This window comes from Equus przewalskii, chromosome 6 (genome assembly GCF_037783145.1).
Source record: "Equus przewalskii isolate Varuska chromosome 6, EquPr2, whole genome shotgun sequence".
Classification (NCBI taxonomy): Eukaryota; Metazoa; Chordata; class Mammalia; order Perissodactyla; family Equidae; genus Equus; species Equus przewalskii.
Genome location: NC_091836.1, coordinates 93,160,472 through 93,174,961, shown reverse-complemented (window position 1 = coordinate 93,174,961; position 14,490 = coordinate 93,160,472). Strand labels below are relative to the sequence as shown.

At 36.2% G+C, this 14,490-nt stretch overlaps 1 protein-coding gene and 1 long non-coding RNA gene across 6 annotated transcripts in view; one reads left to right on the top strand and one right to left on the bottom strand.

The window, feature by feature from the left end:
- Window positions 1-11,463, top strand: part of LOC139084021 (uncharacterized) — a 135,410-nt gene extending 123,947 nt beyond the window's left edge. The window contains exon 9 of the long non-coding RNA XR_011541304.1: window positions 10,613-11,463. This is a non-coding gene — a long non-coding RNA (uncharacterized lncRNA). The remainder of the gene's footprint in view (window positions 1-10,612) is intronic.
- Window positions 1-14,490, bottom strand: part of ANO3 (anoctamin 3) — a 452,178-nt gene that overhangs the window by 272,672 nt on the left and 165,016 nt on the right. The gene's annotated exons all lie outside the window — the stretch shown is intronic.

Below are 14,490 nucleotides of genomic sequence, written 5' to 3'. Positions count from 1 at the left end.
GTCACAAATGGGAAGATTTCCTTCTTTTTTATAGTTGAATAATATTCCACTGTGTATATATTACCACAATTCCTTTATCCATTCACCCATAGATTGACACTTAGGTTGCTTCCATGTCTTGGTTATTCTGAATAATACTACAGTGAACATGTGGGGGCAGATATCTTTCTGAGTTAGTGTTTTTGTTTTCTTCATATAAATACCCAGGAGTGGAATTGCTAGATCATGTGGTAGTTCTATTTTTAGGTTTTCGAGGAACCTCCATACTGTTTTCCATTGTGGCTGCACCAATTTACATTCCTGCCAACAGTGTATGGGGATTCCCTTTTCTCCACATCCTTGCCAACACTTATTATCTCTTGTCTTTTTAATAATCGCCATTCTAACAGGCGTAAGGTGATACCTCATTGTGGTTTTGATTTGCCTTTCCCTGATGATTAGTGATGCTAAGCATCTTTTCATGCTCCTTTTGGCCACTTGTATGTCTTCTTTGGAAAAATGTCTATTTAGATCCTCTGCCCATTTTCTAATCAGATTTTTTTTTTTTTTGCTATTAAGTTGTATGAGTTCTTTATGCATTTTGGATATTAACCCCTTACTAGATATATGATATGCAAATATTTTCTCCCATTCAGTAGGTTGCTTTTTTCATTTTGTTGATGGTTTGTTGTTCATAAGCTTTTTAGTTTGATGTAGTCCCATCTGTTTATTTTTGCTTGTTGCCTGTGCTTTTGGCATCAAATCCAGAATATCATCACCAAGACCCATGTCAATACAGGGCCTTCTCTGAATGTGCAGCTGGTACTTATTCAAAAGTTGTCACTGCTACAAAGATAACAGGTTATTGACTTAACAACAGAAGATTTATCACAAACATATTTATCACTTGTCCATCTATCCCCAAAATTCCACTAAAATAAGAATGAAAGAATATAAATCGTTATTAATTTATAAGGTCAAGGAAAACATGATTAAACAATGTTAGCTGAGATATTTGAATGAACATTTGGAACACAGAAATAAGATGACAGAGGAAACTAATGAAATAGAGTAGAGAAAGCTTCAAATAACATGCAGAGGGGATTCCATGAGACCTTCATTAAGAGGTTCGGCATATTGATGTATCATTTACCATGGGAAGCTGGGTAACTCCTAGAGCTAAAACAGACTGACATGCTGTCTACAGAGAGATTCATCCACCTGGTCCCCTCCCCTACTGCATAAGGACACCATGAGGCACAGGAATGAACTAAGTGGGATTAAATGAGAGTCTACCGCATAAAAGGGATAGCCTTAGCCTCCTCTCATTGTTTCCTCCCTAAAATGCCAGCACCTCTTTGTATTTACCACATCCACAACTATCTTAGCCAGGGAATTGAATGTGTCTCCTCTACTATCTGACCTCCCTACAGTGAAGTACATAAGGAACCAGGCCCAGCCGACAGATATTCTAGGTGGCTTTTTAGAGCTTCAGGTTCAGCCAGAGATCTGCAGATGTTTCAGAAAGGCTGCCAACCGAAACACATAGGGAAACCATACACAGGTAAAAGGAACCAGGAGGCAACAAAAATAATGCAGTATGCTAAAAAAAGGGATTTTATAAGAAAAAATATTATAGAAAACAAAAAAGTCACAATTAAAATGTTCAGAGATATTAAAAAGAAAGATTTTGTATCCATAAATCAAAAATGGATGCAAAGAGGAATAAAGAGAATAATAAAGAGATATTAGCACTTATATATATATTTAACTTATATAATTTATACCTTATATATAATTAAATATAAAGCGTACATATATAATTTTCTATATGTATATTTATATGCATGTATATGTAAGTTCTAATAAATATATATGAATATATATATATATATATATATATATATATAAATTCATACACACACATTAGCAATATAGTTCCACTCTAAGACAGAGTAATGGAGACCAGATATACCTTCCCACCTGAAACAATGGTTTGCATCAAGGGATAGTAATCCCTGAGAGACAGGTAATAAATGAAGCGATCCCTATGATTCTGCCAGTTTCTTGAGAGGTTCCAGGATGTGTTCAACCAAGAGGGAATCCAAGCAGGGTACAGCAGAGGGCCTGGGTAGGGCAGACAGGGAAGAGAGTCCAGGGAGACCAAGGTGCCTACTGTTTGCAGGAAGGAGTACAAGAGAGGAGAGAGCTACACAGAGAGAGAACCACAGAGATCTGCAAGAACTCCTCAAGTTTTCAGGATAGTATTGATGAGTGCATGTATGTGAAGAAACCTCCCGAGCATGGAGAAAGAACCAGTCCAAGGAACAGCGATTACGGTACAGAGTGCTCACACACCTCAGGGAATACTGCCTGTTTCCACTAGCCAGACTACAGAGCCTCGAGATTCATGAGTCTTGCCTCCAAAGGGAGAAATAGCTAGATTGTTCACTGCCCTGGTCACATCTCACAAAACTTAAAAGCAAGATGTAAAAGGATCAAACTAGTTCCAAGTAACTGAACCGCCTTCTAGAACAAAGCTCAAGCGTATTTACAGTAAAAGAAAAGTGTCCAGCATTCAACAAGGTAAAACTGACAGTGTCTGGTTTACAATAAAAAAAAATTATTAGGCATTCCAAAAACCAGAAAAATTTTGAACATAATGACAAAATAATTCAATTAATCAAAATTAACCTAGAACTGACACATGATAGAATTAGCAAATAAGGACATTAAAATAGTTATTATAACTTTATTCTATATGTTCATGAAGCTAAGTAGAGATATGGAATAATTTTTAAAAAGACCCAAATCGAACTTCTAGAGATGAAACCAAAATTGTGTAAGAAAAAACATACACTGGATAGGATTAACAACAATTATGGAAGAAAGAAAACATTAATGAATTTGAACTTGTAGGAACAGAAACAATCCAAAATTAAATGTGGAGAGAAGTTTTTTTAAAATGAAGAAAGCATGAATGAATTGTAGGACAACTTCATATAGCTTAATATTGTGTAATTGGAGGCCACAAAAGGGAAGGGGGTATGTGTGCAAAAATAGTGGCTAAAAATTTTTCCAAATGTGATGAAAGCTGTAAACCCACCTAAGTTCAATAAACCACAAAGAATGTAAAAAATTGCAAGAAGAATTAAACAGATATACCATGCTTGTAAGTCAAAAGAAGTAATACTGTTATGATGTCTATTCTCCCCAATTGATTTGTAGATTAAATGTAATCCTAATCAAAATGCCAACAGGTTTATAAAAGTGGAAATTGACAAACTTATTTTAAGTTTCATACGGAAATGCAAATAACATAGAATAGCTAAAGGAACACTGAAAAGAGAACAAATATGGAAGAGTAACTAACTGGTTTTCAATATTTATTATACTGCTAACTGGATTTCAACATTTATTATAAAGCTACAGTATTCAAGACAGTGTGAGATTGGGTTAAAGATTGACAAGTAGAGCAGTGGAACAGAAATAGCCCAGTAATAGATCCACATATATGGACAACTGATTTTTGACAAACTGCAGAGGCAATTCAGAGGAAAAAGGATATTTTTTTCTACAGATGATGTTGGAACAATTGAATATTCATATGAAAAACGAACATTGATCTATATATCATATAAAACATTTATGAAAAATGGATCATAAACATAACTATAATATCTACTTAATGCTATCAACACTTCTAGAAAGAAGCATAAAAGGAAACATTTATGACACTAAATTAAGCAAATATATCTTAAATATGATACCAAAAGAACGATCCATAAAAGAAAAAAGATTGATAAATTCTACTTCATCAAAATTAAAGGGGCCAGCCCAGTGGCACAGCGGTTAAGTTAGCATGTTTGGCTTCGGTGGCCTGGGATTCGCTGGTTTGGATACTGGTGTGGATCTATGCATCTCTTGTCAAGCCATGCTGTGGCAGGTATCCCACATATAAAAGAGGCAGATGGGCTGGATGTTAGCTCAGGGCCAGTCTTCCTCAGCAAAAAGAGGAGGATTGGCGGTAGACGTTAGCTCAGGGCTAATCTTTCTCAAATAAAAAAAAATTAAAAATATTAGCTCTACAAAATATTCTGCTAAGAGGATGAAAAAACAAGTCACAGACTGGGAGAAAAGTCTGAAAATCTTCTATCTAATAAAGAACTTGTATCTACAATATACAATGACCATTCAAAACAAAATAACTTAACTGTAAAGATGAGCAAAATATTGAAAAGATATACTACTAAGTAAGATATGTGAATACCAAATAAGTACACGAAAAAATGCTCAAAATAACGAGTCATTAGGGAAATGAAAATTAAAACCACAACGGGATACGACTACTCTGCACCTATTAGAAGGAGGGCAGTTAAGAAGCGTTGGTGACTTTATGGAGGAGCGGCAACTTTCATACGCTGACAGTGGGAGTGCAACATGACAGAAACGCGCTGGAAGACAGTTTGACAGTGTCCTAAAAAGTTAAAAATACACCTACAGTATGATCCAGCCATTCAACTCCTCCATATTCAACCCAGTGAAAACATATCTCCATGCAAAGATTTGTATCTAACATTCATAGCAGCTTTATTTGTAATAGTTGTCAAACTACATGCAACTCGAATGGCCATCAACAGGTGAATGGATAAAGTGTTTGGTATATCCATATGGGATCAGCTGAATGATCCAAATCCTCCTCTCATTAACTGTGAATGTAAATTTATACGGCATAAAGGACTCTGCAGATGTGATTAAGTTAAGGATCTTGAGGTGGAAGAACGATCCTGGATTATCTGGGCAGGCCATAAATATAGTCCCAAATGTCCTTATAAGCCAGAGGAGGAAGGAAATTTGACTACAGGAAAGAGGGCCATGTGGTGATAGAAGTAACTTGAAGATGGAGGAAGAGGCCATAAACTAAAGACAGGCAGCTACAAGAAGCTGAAAAGGCAAGGAAACGGATTCTCTCCTTAGAATCCCCCCCAAAGATTAGTGCTGCCAACAATTTGACCTTACTGAAATGCAACTAATTTTGGGCTTCAACCTGAAGAAATGTAAAAGAATAAATTTGTGTTGTTTAACCACTAAATTTGTGGTAATTTGTTACAGCAGCAATAGGAAATGAACACCCCATATAATGGAATATTAATCAGCAATAAAAAGAATGAGCTATTGATATACACAACACAAGTGAAAATAAAAATCATTTGTGTTGGCAACGATTTCAATTTTGGTGATAAAAAATTAATAAGGGGGGGGCGGCCCCGTGGCTGAGTGGTTAAGTTCGCACACTCTGCTGCAGGTGGCCCAGTGTTTCGTCGGTTCGAATCCTGGGTGCAGACATGGCACTGCTCATCCAGCCACGCTGAGGTGGCGTCCCACATACCACAACTAAGAATATACAACTAATGTACCGGGGGGCTTTGGGGAGAAAAAGCAAAAAATAAAAAAAAAATCTTTAAAAAAATTAATAAGAACCTGTTTTGAACAGATTATAATTTATTGGTTGGGAGCAGTGGCAGCATGGAAACAGAAAATTAGAATTCACTGTGATTATGCTCAAGCAAGTGGCGAAGGCGGCCGGGTTGAGTTATCAAGAAATTTCCAAACTGGGATAGTTCCAAGTTTATAGAAAAACTCCTTGCACGGACAATGTAATCAAGATAACGAAGGGGGAAGTGTGAATGACCTAATATTTACTGACCAGCAGGCACAGGCCATCAAAGCATTAGTAGAATTTAAAACAGAATATATACTTTCCAAATCATTGAAGAAGTTGAAAACCAACAAACTAAGTTTAGCAAAGCAAAGAGAGAAAGCAAAGGAAGTGGTAAAGAAATATAAAATCCAAGGAGCATTAAAACAAAATGAAAAAAAGGAAAGGCACATCCATTTTGACAAATATAATTCATATATTGGTAAAGTTCTTCAATTAAATTTCTAAGAAGAGAATTCTGGGGAAGTTACTTGTTAAGGATAAGCACCTAATATCCTCTATCTGAAATTTCAATGAAATGACCAAAGAGATGAAAGAAAGAAAGAGAGACAGAGAGAGTAAATGAATGAATCCTCATTCCTACCCCAATGCTAGAAAGTAGGAAAGAGTTATGGAATAGACAAAGTCAGGTTAAATAAAGATGTCCAGTCATCTTTGGTGCTATTGCTGAAAGAAAGTTGTAATATTCCTTGAGTGGAAAAGCAAGGACCAGTGGACAGGGTAGGCTAAGGGAATATTTGGCATACCTTCATCTCTAGGTATTAAGGACCAAGAAGCAATAGACCAGGGTAAGTGTGTCTATTCCAAACAGAAACTGAAATTTGCACAATGTTATAAACCAATGTGACCTCAATAAAATAATTAAAATTTTAAAAGATAATAAAATGATTGGAAGTGGAGTTTTTCATTGATCCTACTGGGTATACCTTAATACAGGAGGAAACAGAAACAGGAATGAATTAGACAAAAACACATAACTTGGGGGTCGGCCCCGTGGCCGAGTGGTTAAGTTAATGCACTCCACTTTGGTGGCCCAGGGTTTCGCCAGTTGGAATCCTGGGCGCAGACATGGCACCGCTCATCAAGCCATGCTGAGGCAGCATCCCACATGCCATAACTAGAAGGACCCACAACCAAAAATACACAACTATGTACCGGGGGGGCTTTGGGGAGAAAAAGAAAAAAATAAAATCTTTAAAACAAAAAAAACACGTAATTTGCCTACAGTAGAAACCAGGCCCCAAAAGACAATTTTTGTTAGTAAATGTGTCCAGAGGATAGCTACTGAAAAAAAAACTTGAACAAAAGATGGCACATATAAAGACTGCCCAAAGACCCACTTCTTCAAGTCATCTCAAGATTCTAGGCCACTGAACTGGTAAACTAACTGACAACAGTCATCCACCTTCGAAGCTGACTGCAGGGGGGCAACAGAGAGAAGCGACGAGGAGAATCCTCTCCAACTGCTCTGGGTCAAATACCCGGCTTGTACAGACCTCTCCTTCCTCAAGGATGAGAATTAGAAATTAAGTTATAGGACTGATGAAAATGCTTCATCTTTTTTTTTTTAAATATAAACCAAAATAATATGTCTCAAAGGTTGCAGAAGAGTAAAACTTTGAACAGAACGTGCTGCAATAAACAAATAAAATATAGACAGCATCTGCAATGTCCCCTAAATAAAAATAGCATTCTCAAAAGAAAGTTACAACACATTAAAATGAAAACAGACCTGGGTAAATTGAAGAAATAATTTAGGATCACTAATAATTTGTTGGTAGACATTTAAAATGCTTTTTGAAGAAATAAAGAACAGAATCTACCCATGGAAACCGAATTATTTATAGAGAAGACAACCTTAAGCAGCCCTACCAGCATATAGAAACAACAGGCCAGGGGCCTGCCTGGTGGTGCAGCGGTTCAGTGCGCACATTCTGCTACTTGGCGACCTGGGGTTCACCGGTTCGGATCCCAGGTGCGGATATGGCACTGTTTGGCAAAAGCCATGCTGTGATAGGCGTCCCACATATAAAGTAGAGGAAGATGGGCACGGATGTTAGCTCAGGGCCAGTCTTCCTCAGCAAAAAGAGGAGGACTGGCAGTAGTTAACTCAGGGCTAATCTTCCTCAAAAAAGAAAGAAACAACAGGACAAAAATGATGACAATAACAAGAAGAAGATAAACTGATTTGAAAGGTGTATATTCCTGACTTTACACAATTAAGTGTGATAGCTGAACAAAGAGGCAAGAATAAGAAATAATAATTAGAGCATTGCTACGTTAAACTCCCTGGGCTGAAAAACAATACACTCTGGAGCTCAAAAGGGCTGCCCATATACCAGGCAAAAACAGCACGAAGAGATTCAATACTCAGACATAATTATTGGAAATGTGAATTGCATCGATGAGAAAATCTACAAGAATTTGGGAAGAAAAGAGCAGCTCACCCTAAATAAAGTAAACATTGGCCTGAATTTAGATTTCTCTTTCATTGTACTGAATTACATAAGATTATGGAGAAGTTATAATATTTAGCGAAAATTATTCCTTCAGTCAAAAAGCTTTCATTCACATATGAAGGTTATCAAGAAAATGTATTCCATCAGCTATATCTGTGTTTTCTGGAAAAAAAAAATCCACACAGTTGTATTCTTCAATTGAGAGATCAATAAAAATATATATAACTAAAAAAATGCTAAATTTGAAAAAAAAAATTGAACATGGATGCACCTAAATACAAATGAAGCCTAAATAATGATAAACTAGAAAAATAATGAGAGATAAATTAAGCCTAAATAATGATAAACTAGAAAATCAGAATCTAACTATTAAAAAAGTTGTAGAATGTTTCAACAGGTACAATTTTAAAAGGTAATAATTTTACATTTTTTCAAGTTTCCTACAATGATCATGTGTTATTTGAAAATTAGAAAACAACAAAAAAAATTCATTTAGGCCAGGTGCAAATATAACCACAAATATAGTTTCCACTGGGCAGCCTGTTTTAGACTTGGTGAGCAGCTGGAGTTGATAACCAGTCCTAGACCAGCAGGTCACAGGTCTACACGTGTGCAGGACCCACCACAGCACTCTGAGGCTGATGGGTTATCCCTTGCTGACTAGTATCACGCATGCCTCTCAAAGGAGAATGCACACGGCTTTTATTCTTACCCACAGTCCTCCTAAAGTAGTCTAAAAATTGGGTTCTTGGTATCAACAGTGGACCAGCTTCTAAATTTTGGGTTGCTTTTGCAGATTTCTTCACACAGTTCGGTCTGGTTTTTCCCTCTATCCCTCCTCTCCTCCAGCTCCTGCCAACCCCCTCCCTGCCCCCCGCCTTCCCTCTTTCTTCCAGATTAATGACGTTCTAAGGTGAAGAAAGCATTGCCAGGGGAACATCTCTGCTCCACTAAGGAAGAAGGTCGCTGTGCTTAACTAGTAGTTTCTGCTCTCAGGGCTCTTCCTAACACTAGGGAAGATTCTTTCTCACTGACTTCTTATTTTCTTTCAAACAATTCTCATTTCTCACATGGTTTATATCAGTGAGTAGTGGTTCCTGCTGATTAGTATCATTTACAAAGGCAAACTGGGAAATGCTAGTTAAAAATAACAATAATCCCAAGTACTTGAGGTGTGTGTGAGGATTGTGTGATCCTTATATCGTATTTTTGAGATCTTATACACTATAAACAGTTGTTCAGTGTAAGACATTATTAAAACAACTATGCATTACCATTTTTAATCTTAATTTCACTAAGTAGTTCACAGAAGGGATATCTAAACTAGGATTTAAATTTTGAATGTTATTTTAAAGCTCAGCTTCAAGGGTCAAACCCTAAGCTATGTTACGGTAATTCTGTAAATGTAGTATTAAAATGATGTACACATTAAGGATTAATAATGTGTCTAAGTTAATCAACTAAACAAATTTTCTTACTAACGCAAGAATCCACTATAGTAATAAGAAGCTCATAACTTCCTTTCAAAAAGTCTCATAAACCTCTCTGATTACATTAACCATCACAGGCCCTCCTTGGTAACAAATTTTGAAATGAAGCCAAAGAAGTAAAAACTTGATAATTTCTTTTTTTTTTAAAGATTTTATTTTTTCCTTTTTCTCCCCAAAGCCCCCCGGTACATAGTTGTGCATTCTTCGTTGTGGGTTCTTCTAGTTGTGGCATGTGGGACGCTGCCTCAGCGTGGTCTGATGAGCAGTGCCATGTCCGCGCCCAGGATTCGAACTAACGAAACACTGGGCCGCCTGCTGCGGAGTGCGCGAACTTAACCACTCGGCCACGGGGCCAGCCCCAAAACTTGATAATTTCTTAAGAGCAACCACACACTTCTCTAAACACCACCTCTTCATCATAGATTAGGGCTCTTTCTCCACACTACGTGCCACCCAGTGTGTATCCCATCAACATCCTAACAATACTTCACTCTTACCTATGTTTGCCCAGCTGTCTCCTCAGAAGAATGTCAGATTGTGGAGAGGAAAGATCGCTTCTGATTTTTTTCTCTAAATCTCTTGTATCTTCCACAATGCCTAGTAAAATTCATTGAATGAATAGCTGAATGAAAATATGGGTAAATGAGTGACTTTGTTATATCTCAAGATTCATTTAAAACCTGGTTTTTAGGAACTCAGAGGTGTTAACCATAAATATGTGATAAATAGAAATGAGGTCAAAAGGTTTATTTAGTGCCCGTTATTCCCATTATCGCGGCCTACTTAAGGAAAGGGACGAATTGGTCATCTTTGTAACACTTAAGCTTAATTAAGCTTATAGATTCTAAACTTTAGAATACAGAATGTGGTAAGAGTTCCATCAATATTTTATAAAATAAATCCCTTTCAGATTCTCAAGCTAGGCCTCTAAGAATGTGGCAGTAAAGATATTTCAGAGATTCTTGAAGGACTGTCACATGGCTATCACAGCATGAGAGGTTTAATGCATCTAACCTTACTCTTTACACCTAAGAAAATGACTTTCTATTTGACCAAAAATAATCATTAGTATTATAATTATTATAAGTCAGGCTTAATTATTTGCTTATATCAGATCTCATTTGGTAAGTACTTAAGGCAGAATACATTTAAGTGGTGATGTTTGGGATTTATGTTTGTTTCAGGATCAGGAATGGAATAAGATGAGGAAGAAAGAAAAGAGAAAAAAATATTATTGCAAACAAAGCCATATATTAAAATAAATAGGGAAAGAAGACACAGGATTAAAGATGAAATGAGTGATTTTTTTTTGAAGGGAATATTATTGGGAGAGCATTTACACCTTTTTTCTTTACCTCTGCAAATCGTACTCGACAAGCAGGGCCAGAGAAGACCACTGATCAATCATAACAAGGGTTTTTGGGCCCAGGACCCCTTTCTTGCTCCCCATAGAACACACAATATTGCACAAAGTGTTGTAAAATCCATCAATTTTGAAGTAAACCAGAAGAGAGCTGGATTTTCAAGATATAAAGCAAGCAATACTTGGATTATTTTCATAACTACATCATAAAATGCAATTCCAAACTTTTTTGTTTTGCTCTGATTCCTATTTTCCCCCCTTTTGTCTTTATGTCCTTCTTCTCACAAGTACTAATAAAAAGTAGAAAAAAATGTGCCACCTTGTCCTTAAGGGATTGATAAGGGCAGGACAAATTTCAGTAGGAGAATGTAAAGGAAGAAGTGATGTTAACTAGTTTTCACCATGGGAATAGGTAGAGATGAAGTGCTTACTCGACAACAAGTTTGACGAAAAGATTTCATTTCCACATGAATGCTGTCCTGAGAATGCCATGTGACGAAGTACTCTGAAGTCTGGTTTGACTTGGACAAAAGAGGGGCATGATCATTTGGAACAGATATTAGCCTTCTCTGCTCCATAGCATCAAGACTGCATTTACGTCTGCTAGATACCTAATAGATATACGTTGTTTATCCGCCATCACTGGAGTCATATTTTTGATGATCAAGAAAGGTAAACTTCAATATAGTTAAATATTTATCGACTGCCAATTCTGTGACAGGCACTTTGCTAATCAGTAGGAATTATCCTAACTGCTGCACATTTATCACCAGATTTCATGCTCAAAGCAATCCTGTGAAGTCGGTGTTATTTTATAGATGAGAAATAAGTTTTAGATAATTTTTAAAGTTGTCAGGATGACACAGGTCATAAGTGGTAAAGAATTTGAAGCTTCTGAATGCAACTACCACCTTTATACTACCACCTTAGAAGAAGCAGATACTGTGAAATTTTATTTAAAATACTTCCAAAGTTTTAATATGGGCAGTGCATTTTGGATTTCAATGCTGGATCAGCTCCCAGGCATTTGCTCCAAGGACGAGGCTGACTACAGCTGTTCTTAAAGCTATTTGCTTGCTTTCAAAACTTCAAGTGATTCCTTGACCACAGAGCACTTTTATGACTAAAGCCGGTGTCCAAACTGATGACAGCCAGTTATTTCTTCAATAAAGATGACTGGCTAAGAGATAGCTCTATGTTGAAATGCCATGAGTATTGATGGAAAGGAACATAAATTTTAGCAGAGCTTCCTCAGGAGATGTCAAATTTTATTAACTGTTATGTTTTCAATGTCTAGCATAGCGCCTGGAACATAGTAGATATTCGATAAGTATTTGCAGAAACACAAAATCATGGGGCTTAGGGTAAAACAAGTCATGATTTCTGGTCCCCTGTCACTTCCTATCCCAGTACACATATGCCAGTACACATAAAGTTAACCCTCAGTATTCACATCCAGGTAAAATAACATAACAATCATCCAGTCCAGATTTGAAAGAGTAGGGTGGAGGATATGTGGCTAAAGGGGTTTGGGTATTCCTGGAGAAGGTGCTTTAGAGGAGCATGAAATTGCAAGGGAAGCTTTCCGAGATGGTAAGAAAACCTTCATAGAACGTGGCCATCCTATAAAAAGTGAGATATAAACTGTAACAGAAATTATGAAAGATTCTTTGTTGATCTCCCTGTTGCACCTTGTGATTGACTGAATTTCATAAGAGCCCATAATCCCTCCACTTTGCATAACATACACAGATCATAACCTGGAGAGTTCACCATAACCATCTATCAATAAACTATTATTCCTAATCAAATTTTCTCAGGGTGATTTATAGCAGAAACAAGCTAATCTTCCTAAACACAATGTATCTCATGGTGCACTAGCAAGTCTATGGAATTTTATCCCAGGTTTGCCATGTATTAGCTTTGTGGCCATGAGCAACTTACTTTCTCAGTCTGTTTCCTTATCTGTAAAACAGATTTTTGCCTCAGCGTTAATATAAGAAGTTTGTGATATAACATGTATACAATGGCCAGCACATTGATAGACATACAGTAGGCTCTGAACTACTACCAGCTCCTTTCACCCCCTTGATAAAACTTTTATGCTGTTTTAGAAAACAACTTATATAGTCATACTGCTGGTTCAAATTCCAGCTCTGCTGAACAACTGTCTTATAGTACTAGGTAAATTATTTGTTACTTTGTGCCTCAACTTCCTTATCTTTACAACAGTACTAATAGTATCTTCTTTGATGTGTTTTCCAGAGATTTAGATGAGTTAATGCACATCAAGCACACGATGAGTTACATACAGTAAATTCAATCACAGATCCTCTGTGGCTTTAAGACAGGTATTTTTCAAAGTGTTCAATAAACACTTGAAAACATCTTTCTATTTACTGAAAAGTTGAAGCATAGATTTAAATCTGACAAAATATTCTTGGCAGAAATAAAATTCAAATATATTAAGCTTTATAACTGTTGGGGTACATTCACAGTAAGGATTTTTATCTTGGTTGAAGGAAGGAATATCAGGTAATTTCAAAGAAAGCCTTGATTGCCACATTTCTAGTTGTCTATGGAAGACGTTTTCAAAACAAGATCTGAAGCAGAAAAAAGTTCAGAATCTCTCCATCCCCTTTTCACTTTTTGATATCAAATCACGCCATTTTTAAAGACAATGTGATACTCAAGGACCATATGAGTCTCAGATTATAAGAGGGAAATTATAGGAATTATGTCTTAAACATTACATTTAGACAGAATATCTCTATGTATACATTCACTGTTCAGTTCTATCATTATACAGTGTTTTTAAGAGCATACAAAACAAGTTTTACAAAACATGTATTTATACAGACTATATACTAAAGTAACTGCTATCTGTGATTTAAAGCCTAGAGCAACGTTGTCTAAATGGGCATAAGTGCCTGAGTGGGTGATTTCTTCAAATCTGGCAAGAGTTATGACTAATTTCAAGCTGCTCAATGTGGTGCATACCGCCAACTCACTCATCTTGGAGCAATGTGTGAAAAGAGAAGCAACATTCAAAATATAAGTGGCCCAAAGGAGGCATTATACTGAAGACAGTATTTTAAAAGACAGTATTTTCCTCAGTAAGGAAATTTGAATTTACTATTTTACCCCCAATTTTTTGCCTATTTTCAGTGACTGACATCTTAAATCTTTTTGTTCATATTATAGCAGGCATAAAATATGGTGAAGAGAAAGATGTAATTTGAACCCTACCTAAATGAAATTCTTTCTGGTTGTCATTTTCCATACTTTCATTCCATGAACAGTATTGCTGTACAATTTTTGTAAGCATAACAATAGATCATAAACAAACAAAAATTACTAAAGTTATAGCAGAAATAAATGCAAATTCAGAGATTAACAATACATGTGGATCATTGTAAGATAAATTTGTTTTCTAAATTTAAACCCTTATTACGTTGAAATTCATAGATATGCCATGATTCCAAGAAATTAGCCTAAGTACTGAAATATAAGGAAAGTGTGTTAAATTTGACTTTTCCTAATCTAAGTTTTGTAGAACCATTTATAGGGCAAGCATAAGTTGTACTGAAATGTCTTAGAACTTTTTAAGATCAGAAAAGGTAGCAAAAAAAAAAAAATGAGGAGGTAGATTGGTAAAAATCTTATTTTTTTAGTATGCACTATAACAATCCATCCTCA